The sequence below is a fragment of the Scyliorhinus canicula genome, chromosome 11, assembly GCF_902713615.1.
Source record: "Scyliorhinus canicula chromosome 11, sScyCan1.1, whole genome shotgun sequence".
Classification (NCBI taxonomy): domain Eukaryota; kingdom Metazoa; phylum Chordata; class Chondrichthyes; order Carcharhiniformes; family Scyliorhinidae; genus Scyliorhinus; species Scyliorhinus canicula.
Window position 1 is genome coordinate 10,853,692 of NC_052156.1, and position 12,457 is coordinate 10,866,148.

Consider the following 12,457-nt stretch of genomic DNA (forward strand, 5'->3'; position numbering starts at 1 on the left):
GGGTGACGGTGGTGACAGTGGTGGTGAGGGCCGGGGGGGGGGGGGGGTGCAGCATGGAGTCGGAGGTGCTGCAGTGTCCCGGCACCTCCCCTGCAGGATTAAATAACACGGGCCCTATCACATCCTTCTCCCTCGGGATGCCCAGGGGGCCCCGGGCTACTCCATGGGACAGGGGTGCAAGTGGAGCCATCCCCTGAGGCCCCCATCGCCAGCTGGCGGTTTCAGTCCTGGAGGCCCGCTCTGGTCGTGACCAGGGTCTGCAGGCTCGCAGCCATGGAGCACGGGGAGTGGACCATCTCCGTCTGGGATGGCACCACCTCAAGCTGTACCATCACCTTCTGGGTCTGTGACACATCAGCCAGCGACTCCACCATCTCCCTGTAGGTCTGTGCCATGTCAGCCAGCGCCTGGGCAATGCCGCCGACTTTCCAGCCATGGCCTGCTCTGACTGGGCCAGGCTCAGAAGGGCCACTGCAATATCCAGGTGGCTCTGGCACATGGCTGCCTGTAAGGCGGCAGCCCTATCCAGGGCCTCAGCCAGCGCCTGCACAGAATGCCCCGGGCCTTAGACCTGCCGATCCATGGCCAAAACCCTCGCCCCCAATGTGTCTATTGCAGACCCCACCCCTGCGGTGTTGGTCTGGGTGCAAGCATAGTCGGCACCACCTCCTGCTCCTCCAGGCGGTTGGACTCCTCCAGCTGCACCTGCAGGTGGCTGGATGCTCATTGACAACCCCTCATGCAGCCCCTGGCTCTGTGACTGCATCTCCACTATCGATGGGACTGTCCGTTCCAGATCCCGAAACCCATCTAGACGGCAGCTAGTTCCTGTTTCGAATGTGTTCCATGTGGTACCGGTACTATCCTAGTAGGCAGCACGGTAGCATGGTGGTTAGCATAAATGCTTCACAGCTCCAGGGTCCCAGGTTCGATTCCCGGCTGGGTCACTGTCTGTGCGGAGTCTGCACGTCCTCCCCGTGTGTGCGTGGGTTTCCTCCGGGTGCTCCGGTTTCCTCCCACAGTCCAAAGATGTGCGGGTTAGGTGGATTGGCCATGTTAAAATTGCCCTTAGTGTCCTAAAAAGTAAGGTTAAGGGGGGAGGGGAGGGTTGTTGGGTTACGGGTATAGGGTGGATACGTGGGTTTGAGTAGGGTGATCATTGCTCGGCACAACATCGAGGGCCGAAGGGCCTGTTCTGTGCTGTACTGTTCTATGTTTTATCCCCTCCGCAGTAGCTGAATCAATCTGGGTGCAACGCCAGTTTTGCCGTCGTGGAACTCCACAAATCTAGCGCCGGGGTCAACACTTAGTTTGTGAAACGGAGATCCTCGCTGGCTGCATTTACCTGGTCTTCACCATCACTTTGGAATCGAAGATGGTCATTTCTTCATATATTTATCTGGTAGATATGAAATAAGTTCATCAAAGATAGTTAGAGCCAATATTTACACACAAGTATCCTTTTCGCAACATGATAATTATGAATGACTTCCCATTAACTTCTCTGGCATCTGTTATTCTGATCACAAGCTAGTGGGTGAAGTATGAAACTAGACACAAATCCTTGTCCTGATAGTAGGTTTATTCACACAACGCAGCTTTGCATACGTCTGCCTCCTCCACCCCACCACAGTGTACCAGCAGTCTCCATTTTTACTCTGTGGTGATATGATTTGCATAGCTGTCTGCCATTGGGGCAGAACACCGGCTTACCATTGGCCCTGGTCGGTCATGTGCCTCTCGACCGATTTGTTGAGACCAGTCATGTGACAGCTCTCAGATTGGTCGAGAGGCTGAGTTAACCACGCCTCCTTACCGAGGTATAAATAGTCGAAACGCCCGGCGGTCGTCCATTTTATTGTAGACAACCGCAGGGCTAAGTTCTAGCTTATTAAAGCCTAACTTTTGTACAGCAACTCGTCTCTTGTGCAATTGATGGCTCATCATACGCTTTCAATCACACTTAATTGACAAATAGAAGAAATAAACAAATCAAATTTCAGTGATAGCTCCTTAAAGGGGCGCTGTAACAAAGCAGACGTTTTCAGGGAGGCTTATCGAACTAAATTAAAATGTTATTTTGGGGCTTCCGCAGTGCCCACCAATCACAGGAGGCCTGAAATGCGCCAGTGGGAAGTGTCAGTGGGGCTTTCAGTTTCCAGCTCCCAAGGCTACCCACCTACCTCAGGGAGACGGTCATTGAGGTGGGCGTCTCTGTACAATGTGGAGACCATCCCATAGCTGGAAAACTGCCAGTGAGCCACAACAACCCAGCCCTCATAGGGTCTTAACCAGCGCAATTGTCTACCAGTCTCCATGGAGCAGGGAGTTTACCCAATTCCCATTCCGGGCAGCGGGAATGCTTTGGGGAACCACCACCCTGATGTTCGCTCTACCCTATTTTCCTGGCTCTGTTGCCAGAACAATTCAGCCCATTGGACCCGCTACTGTTGGAGCAGGAAATCAAACAGAGCCAACCATTAGCTGGGCCTGTCCCCAGCTCCCTTTAGCTCAAAGAAATGTTTGCCTTGCCAAGTTTCTGAGAGTGCGAGTTGATAGCAGTGCATGAGGGCAACTAGAATCCATAGAATCCCCACAGTGAAGAAGGGAGGCCATTCGGCCCATGGAATCAGCACCTTGGATCCCTAGCCCTAAGCCTACTGGGTAAAAAGGGCCCAGTTACAAGAGACACTGTAGCCTGATGGGAAATGTGGCCAAGTAACAAAGAAACTAAAGTATTCAAAGAGGCTTTCTGAAGATCTTCTGGAAATGCAGTTTCTATAACAGGAGGCAAGGTGGCCCCTGGCCTTAAAGGAGATCATTATCAGCTCAAGGAACCCGAGGAACAAGGTCAGGGAATAGTCTTCCAGGCAGAGGCAGGATGAGTGTGCGCAGAATAGCAGGCCATAAAACATTAGCTGTTGCTGTGGTTTGACCGATCAGCATTTTCTGGGATCTGTCAGAGCAAGTGGGGTGGGATTCCGAGCCCCTGCACCGAAATCGCGATGGGCGCGAGGACGGAGAATGGACGTTTACGCTGAAATCCGGTCTGGCGCCTCTCCCGCGATTCTCCGGTCCCCGGAGAATCGCCATAAATCGCACGCGCACGGTCTACACGCTGTGTGTAGGGGGCCATTGACAGAGGCCCCGGCAGCAATTCTCCCAGGAAAACTAGCCGTGTTCCTGATGGCATGGTTTTGCCTGTCGGGAACAGCCGGAGTCCGCAGCCGCCTTGGTGGGGGGGGGCGGGGAAATCTTTCACCCGGGGGGGGGGGCGCCTCACAGACGGCCAGGGCGCGATCGGGCGGCACCGATCCGCGGGCGCACGCGATCTCGGAGGGACCCACTTCGTTCACTATGATCCGCGGTGTGATTCCGCCATGTCGCACAGGGCGGCCGGAAGTGTGGGGCCCCGTATCCACAGCCAGAGCTGCGGGAAGCATTCCGGGGCCCTGCTAGCCCCCTGCAGGTTCGGAGAATCACTCAGGACTTTCTTAAGGAAAGTCCAGAGTGAAACGCCCGTGTTTTGATGCTGGAGTGGGGACATAGCCCCATTATTGGAGAATCCCGCCCATGGATTCTGTTGACAGGATCTGCCAAACACATCCTCAGCAACAAGAGGGTCACAAAACTGACATCATTGCACCTTCAAAAAGCTGTAAGAAATCATCTAAAGGAGCAGGGATTCGAAACTTTGTTAGCAGAAAACTTGGGAATAACCATTGCAGAAGATTACCCCGAGTCAGGGTCTCGGTAACCAATAAAGCATCCTTCGAGAAGAGCCAGGCCAGCTGTTCAGCTTGGGATAATACTCGAGTTTGATTTGTGCGTCAAGTAACAGTTATCACTTATTGAGTAAAAGTCTCTGTGACAATAATTAACTGCACAAGAGTCTGGGTAACACATTTGATCAAATAAAGTAAACTTGATTCAAGAATACCTGCGTAAGTAGTTTGTGTGAAGTGTCGGTTGCGACTCTGGTCCAGGACGGGCAACAACCCACCCTCTGAAAGAGCATCGGACCCCAGCCCACTCCCCTGCCCTATCCCCATAGCCCCACCCCCATAGCCCCACCTAACCTGCACATCTTTGGACACGGAGCGGTGCTGAGTGAACTGGGCAACTAATTGTCAATCTTCTTGAGTGATGAGATTGAATGACCGGGGAATAGACAGCTGAAGCACAGAGAAAGGGGATGAATTAACTGTTAAATCAGGAACCGAACAATAAATAAAGAGAGGGAAATATTAGATTAAGAAAAAGAAAAGAGACAGAAAAGAGAGGCAGAATAAGATGAATTTACAATCTGACATGTTTTAAAAATGGTGCTGCAAAATTCAAAACCTGGAGGAATGCAACTATATAATTATAATAATTAATCTTCTGTGCTGTTAATGGGGCATTAATTATATTGTTGACATACACAGGTGTATGTTTAATATGTGCATTGTTTAATAAAGTACTTGTAGCACTTATAGCGCGAGACTCCCCAGTGGGGAGGGTGAGGAGGAGGCCTCCTTATAAGCTTGCTCCTGGGTCTGACCATGTTGGCCATTAACAGGTCCAGTCAGTGGGTTGACAGACCCTCTACTGTGGCTACATTGGTGGGCGGGTGGCCTAGGAGAGGGAATACGAGGTGGCCACCCACATCATCGAGACCTTCCGTGGCTGGTGGGCACCACAGGGGCTGGAGTGCATCGTCACCCCGTGGGGATTATATTTTGGTTAATTAAGTTTCCTTTGATGTATTATTTTAGTTACGGTGCCTCACCAGGCGCTGTTACCCCTGTCAGTTTTGTTTTAATCATTTGCTTTATTCAGAGGAGTATGAAGAGAGACTGGGTGATGCAGTGGGTCGCGTCCCTGTCTCTGAGTCAGAGTTCTGGGTTCGGCCTCAACCCAGGACTTGGCGGCCAAGGAAGGCATGTTTGTAACGAGGCCAAACAGGTTGAGTATTAACTTGCACAATCCTTCCAACCCACAGCACAATTAGTCAGTAAGGGTGGGACGGACTCCTGGTCAACCAGGCGTCAAGTCTCTGGCAACAGGCTGGCGATCTGTTCCATGGGAACAGTCTGCCTTGTGTACCACGAGGTGTGGGAAGAGAGACGACAACAATGACTTCATCGATGCTGGGCACAATAACATAAAGAGAGACTGTGGTCGCGTGGCCATTGGGACAGAGGGGATACCCCGTCACTGTGTCAGAGCCGGACGGGAATGCAGTGGATACTGTGACCCTGCCTCTGAACCGGGGGCTCCGGGTTTAAGTCTCGCCCTGGAATTCGACAAGCAGGAAAGTTGCATTCGAAACATCGATTATCAACTTGCAAATCCTTCCAACACACACCAATGGGAATGGTGAGAGTGGGAGAGATTCCTGGGAAGCCATATCATGGAAAGTTGGAGCCTCTACCCTCACTGGCAAAAGATCCAGATTTAAACATTCATTATAAAGAGCAACCCACTGGACAAGCTGGCCATTCACAGGTGAATAAAGTGGGCGGGCAAGGGTGTCAGCTAGGTCAAGGGTGTCGTCTGGGTCTCTGCCCCCGAGTCTGAAAGACTTCGGCCGGGATTCTCCCCTACCCGGCGGGGCGGGGGGTCCCGAAGGGATGGAGTGGCGTGAACCACCCGGGCGTCGGGCCTCTCTAAAGGTGCGGAATTCTCTTTGGCGCCCTGCCAGCCGGGGCCGAAAGGATCTTCGCCGGCCGGCGGACGTCCGCGCATGCGCCGGAGCGTTAGCAGCTGCTGTCGCCATCCCGGCGCATTCGCAGGGGAGGGGGTCTCTTCCGCCTCCTCCATGGTGCAGACCATGGCGAAGGCGGAAGAAAAAGAGTGACCCCACGGCACAGGCCCGCCCGCCGATCGGTGGGCCCCGATCGCGGGCCAGCCCACCGTGGGGGCACCCCCCCCGGGGCCAGATCGGCCCGCAACCCCAAAGGACCCCAGCGTCCGCCCGTGCCGTCAATCCCGCCGGTACCAGAGGTGGTTTAATCCACGCCGGTGGGAAAGGCTGGTCAGCGGCGGGACTTCGGCCCATCGCGGGCCGGAGAATCGCCGCGAGGGGCCCGCCGGCCGGCGCGGCGCGAATCCCGCCCCCGCCGATTCCCGGGTGGCGGAGAATTCGGGACACAGTGGGGGCGGGATTGACGCCGGCCCCAGGCGATTCTCCGCCCCGGCGGGGGGGGTCGGAGTATCCCGCCCCAGATTCTTGTCCGACCCTGATTCAGTGAAGGGGTTACCCAGCCGTCCCAATGGCCAGAGTTGCTTTTTATTCCTTCAATGGCCAGTGACCGAGCCTCCACGTTGAGGCACCCTCACAGTTCCTGAACAACCTCAGCCCCACCAACCTCTCCCAGTGGGCCTGCTGTGGTTCCAGAGATGATGCCTTCCGATTGCTGGCAACAATCTCCAAAGCCCAGCTCTCAGTGAGCTTCCTTCCAACCCCCCCCCCCCCCCCCCCCCCCCCTCCTCCCCCACCCACCCCGCAGTCCCCCTCAAAACAAATCGGTCAAATGAGAGACAATCTCAGTGAATGACTGTTTCCCACACAGTGTGGGCTTCAGAACTTTTTTGGGGCATAAAAGCCAGGATTCAGATGCTGGGAGCAAAATCTTGCCCCATCTCCCGACCCAGCCACTGCCTGAGCTGAACCAGACTGTTCGCAATTAGTATCATCGCTGACCTTGAGATGTGCTTCCCACCACCTTCTTGCTCCATCACCCAAACCATCTATTTCCACCGCCATAGCAATGCCGGACTCAGCTGATCGGCAGCCAAAACCCTCATCCCTGCTTTTCCTTTATTCCTAGACAAGGCTATTCAAAGCTCAAATTCCAAAGATGGCCTCCCATCTTCAAACTTCCATAAACATGAAGTTGTCACTAATTCCCTCAGCCGCAACTCCACCGTCCTGCCCGTTCTCCACAATCCTTCAACTCATTACTAATTAAAACCTGTGTATCTCTTCCTTAAATTTACTCACATTAGGCCATTTGGCCCATGGTGTCTGCTCTGCCATTCAATCATGGCTGACATGTGTCTCATCCTCAGTTTGCTACATTCTCCCCACAGCCCCTGATTAATCAAGAAGATATCTATTTCTGGCTGAAACATACTCAGTGATTTGTTTCCACAGCCTTCGGCGACAAACTGTTCCACAGATTGACCACACTCTGGCTGAAGAAATTGCTTCTCATCTCAGTTTTCAAGGATTGTCCCTTCAATCTGAGGCTGTGGCCTCAGGTTCTGTTTTTTCCGACTAGTGGAAACATCCTCTATACGTCCACTCAGAATCTTTCAGTTGCAAGTTAATCAGCGTTGGAAAGAAAGTTGAACACTTTCTCCCTTTGAAGGAGAGAGATGGTGGCATTGCAATAATGTCATTGGGCTTGTAACCCAGTAGGCTCAGGCTAAAGCTTTGTGGACATGGGTTCAAACCCCATCATGGTAGTTGGGGGGAAATTGAATTTAAACAATAAAGAAATTGAAAATTTGTCTCAAGTGATGTTGACAATCAACAATTGTTGTAAAATCCCATATGGTTCACTCAGATCTTTTAGGGAAGGAAATCTGGTCTGGTCTGGCCTACATATGACTTCAGACCCACAGCAATGTGGTTGGCTCTTAACTGCCCTCCGAAATGGCCCAGCAAGCCACTCAGTTAAGGTGAAAAAAATGAGGGAGAACTAGGGAATAGGGCCAGTATGGCTCTGAGGAAGAGTGGACAGAGAGATGTTGTTGAAAACAGCGGGACTGGTGGCCTGAAGTGAATATGTTTTCAGGCAAGATGTATTACGGGTAAGGCAGATGAACTTAGAGCTTGGATTAGAACTTGGAACTATGATGTTGTTGCCATTACAGAGACCTGGTTGAGGAAAGGACAGGATTGGCAGCTAAACATTCCAGGATTTAGATGTTTCAGGCGGGATAGAGGGGGATGTAAAAGGGGTGGCGGAGTTGCGCTACTGGTTAGGGAGAATATCACAGCTGTACTGCGGGAGGACATCTCAGAGGGCAGCGAGGCTATATGGGTATAGATCAGGAATAAGAAGGGTGCAGTCACAATGTTGGGGTTCACTGCAGGCCACCCAACAGCCAGTCGGAGATAGAGAAGCAGATAGATAGACAGATTTTGGAAAGGAGTAAAAGCAACAGGGTTCTTGTGATGGGAGTCTTTAACTTCCCCAATATTGACTGGGACTCACTTAGTGCTGGGGGCTTGGATGGGACAGAGTTTGTAAGGAGCATCCAAGAGGGCTTCTTAAAACAATATGTAGATCATCTAACTAGGGATGGGGCTGTACTGGACCTGGTATTGGGGAATGAGCCGGGCCAGGTGGTAGAAGTTTCAGTAGGGGAGCATTTTGGGAACAGTGACCACAATTCAGTAAGTTTTAAAGTGCTGGTGGACAAGGATAAGAGTGGTCCTCGGGTGAATGTGCTAAATTGGAGGAAACTAATTATAACTGATGGAACCATCAATTCTACGGACACGTGCTTGTAGGATTAGAATAGCGGTTTTAATATACTTACAACAGAGCCAGCCTGTTCACTGTTGAACTTTCGATGAACTGGCTGGCTGGCTGTGGCACGGATCTTTATACAGCAGCTCCAGGGGGAGGAGTTCTGGGCGGAGCCAAGGGGGGAGCCCAGTACAAATTCTCGAGTACTCCCAGAGCTACTCCCCCTGGTGGTCAGGTAGTGCAACTGCACTTACAATATCAGTACGTATATACAATGGGAACAGAGTGACATTGGTAACTTATAACACCGTGTGAATCTCATTCACCACAATAACAATATTAGGCAGGAACTGAAGAACCTAGATTGGGGGCGGATGTTTGAGGGTAAATCAGCATCTGACATGTGGGAGGCTTTCAAATGTCAGTTAAAAGGAATTCAGGACCGGCATGTTGCTGTGAGGAAGAAGGATAAATACGGCAAATTTCAGGCACCTTGGATAAGGAGAGATATTGTAGGCCTCGTCAAAAAGAAAAAGAAGGCATTTGTCAGGGCTAGAAAGCTGAGAACAGACTAAGCCTATGTGGAATATAAGGAAAGTAGGAAGGAACTTAAGCAAGGAGTCAGGAGAGCTAAAAGGGATCACGAAAAGCCATTGGCAAATAGGGGTAAGGAAAATCCCAAGGCTTTTTACACGTACATAAAAAGCAAGAGGGTAGCCAGGGAAAGGGTTCGCCCACTGAAGGACAGGCGAGGGAATCTATGTGTGGAGCCAGAGGAAATGGGCGAGGTACTAAATGAATACTTTGCATCAGTATTCACCAAAGAGGAGGAATTGGTGGATGTTGAGTCTGGAGGAGGGTGTGTAGATAGCCTGGGTCACATTGAGATCCAAAAAGACGAGGTGTTGGGCGTCTTGAAAAATATTATGGTAGATAAGTCCCCAGGGCCTGATGGGATCTACCCCAGAATACTGAAGGAGGCTAGAGAGGAAATTGCTGAGGCCTTGACAGAAATCTTTGGATCCTCACTGTCTTCAGGTGATGTCCGGGAGGACTGGAGAATAGTGCAAACTCCACACAGACAGTGACCCAGGGCCAGGATTCGAACCCGGGTCCTCAGCGCCGTAGGCAGCAATGCTAACCACTGTGCCACCATGCTGCCCCTGATTGGTACAAAAGTGAAGTAACACGGGATCAGGGTGAGCTGGCAAGATGGATACAGAACTGGCTAGGTCATAGAAGGCAGAGAGTAGCAATGGAAGGGTGCTTTTCTGATTGGAGGGCTGTGACTGGTGGTGTTCCGCAGGGATCAGTGCTGGGACCTTTACTGTTCATGGTATGTATAAATGATTTGGAGGAAAATGTAACTGGTCTGATTAGTAAGTTTGCAGACGACAAAAAGGTTGGTGGAATTGCGGATAGCGATGAGGACTGTCAGAGGGTACAGAAGGATTTAGATCATTTGGAGACTTGGGCGGAGAGATGACAGATGGGGTTTAATCCGGACAAACGTGAGGTAATGCATTTTGGAAGGTCTAATGCAGGTAGGGAATATACAGTGGATGGTAGAACCCTCAAGGGTATTGACAGTCAGAGAGATCTAGGTGTACAGGTCCACAGGTCACTGAAAGGGGCAACACAGGTGGAGAAGGTAATCAAGAAGGCATACGGCATGCTTGCCTTCATTGGCCAGGGCATTGAGTATTAAAATTGGCAAGTCATGTTGCAGCTGTATAGAACCTTAGTTAGGCCACACTTGGAGTATAATGTTCAATTCTGGTCGCCACACTACCAGAAGGATGTGGAGGCTTTAGAGAGGGTGCAGAAGCGATTTACCAGGATGTTGCCTGGTATGGAGGGCATTAGCTATGAGGAGAGGTTGAATAAACTTGGTTTGTTCTCACTGGAATGACGGAGGTTGAGCGGCAACCTGATAGACATCTACAAAATTATGAGGGGCATAGACAGAGTGGATAATCAGAGGCTTTTTCCCAGGGTAGAGGGGTCAGTTACTAGGAGGTGTAGGTTTAAGGTGTGAGGAGCAAAGTTTAGAGGAGATGTACGAGGCAAGTTTTTTTTACACAGAGGGTAGTGGGTGCCTGGAACTCGCTGCCGGAGGAGGTGGTGGAAGCAGGGACGATAGTGACGTTTAAGGGGCATCTTGACAAATACATGAATAGGATGAGAATAGAGGGATACGGACCCCGGAAGTGCAGAAGATTTTAGTTTAGACGGGCAGCATTGTCGGCACAGGTTTGGAGGGCCGAAGGGCCTGTTCCTGTGCTGTACTTTTCTTTGTTCTTTGTTCAGTTCGAGGGTAATTAGGGTCGGGCACCAAGTGCTTTGCCAGCCAACAACGCCCACATGCCAGGAAAGAATTTAAAAAACAAATGCTCCAAGTTATAATCCGACAATTCCAGAGTAAATGAAGTGAATTTCCCAATCCTGGCTCTCCCAGGAAGCACATTTATTGGGAGATCAAAAGACGCACAATGACTTAAGTGGATTGTATTTCATCAGCTGAAATGTGTGGTTTGCAGTGAGCCGATTTCCTGCCCAGGATCACCAGATGACTGAGTCACTGGTGGCGCAGTACGGGTTAGACGCAGAGAGCAGCTCCCTCTCGGCCTGCTGAGGCAGCCGGTCTCGTCTCCAAACCCAGTGGAAAACAATGAACAGTAAAAGTGTTTACAAACCCCCTCAACTCTGTTTATGGGGACAAGAAGGTTGTTTTGCACAGACAAGCACTTTCACTGCCTCCACACTATGCGATGGTGAAGCAATAGCTGCAGAATTCTCCCAGGATGTCGCACTGGAATAGGCCAAAGCATGTCCGCTGTGGAATTCTTTCTTTGTGAGCCAGAAAAAAAGACTCCGAATGTTTTATTTAACCTGACATCTGCCGCCCTTAACACACTGGGGGGGGGAGAAAGAGAAGTGTCCTGTTTGTTGATTGATATGAAGCACAGCCAAGTTTAAAAAAATTATTTCAGCAGAAAGCAGATTAATATTAGAGTTGTGTTTCACCACAAAAACATGTGACAGGGTCACGTGACTAATAGAATGCGCTCCAGTAATTACAACCTCATGACTTCATTGCAAAAGCACAATCTTCAGATCAGGGTCACAATATTACTGAAAGAAAGAATTTAAATTGATCTCGCCCCATTTACAACCTCAGGCTATCCCAAGGCTCCTTGCAGCCAATGAATTAACTTTGAAGCAGACTTATTGCCACTGCTGTTAATGCAGGAAAATCAGCAGCCAATTTGTGCACAGCAAGCTGCCTGGCGAGGGGGAAACATCCTCCCGGTTCGGCCCTGTCAAGCCCCTTTTAAGTAATTTATGTTTCAATGAGAGTGATTGCCTCAATTCTTCTAAACGCCAGAGAATATTGGCCTAGCCTACTTAGTCCCTGCTCAGGGAATTCCCATGTCCCAGGCATCAATCTTGTAGAACTTACCGTAAGTCATTATTTCCTCAGGTAAGGAGACAAGAATTGCACATCCATGTGCAGCACGGTAGCACACGTGGCTAGCACTGTGGCTTCACAGCGCCAGGGTCCCAAGTTCGATTCCCGGCTTGGGTCACTGCCTGTGCGGAGTCTGCACGTTCTCCCCGTGTCTGCGTGGGTTTCCTCCGGGTGCTCCTGTTTCCTCCCACAGTCCAAAGACGTGCAGGTTAGGTGGATTGGCCATGATAAATTGTCCTTGGTGTCCAAAAAGGTTAGTAGGGGTCATGGGGGTGGGGTGGAAGTAAGGACTTAAGTGGGTCAGTGCAGATTCGATGGGCTGAATGGCCTCCTTCTGCATTCTATGTATCGATGTATGTGGTCTCACCAAGTCCTATACAACTGTCTTAAGACTTATTTTCTCTCATATTCAAATCCCTTTGTGATAAAGGCTAATACACCATTTGCTTTCCTCTTTTTATACATTCAGAGTACCCAATTCATTTTTTTCAATTAAGGGGCAATTTAGCGTGGCAAA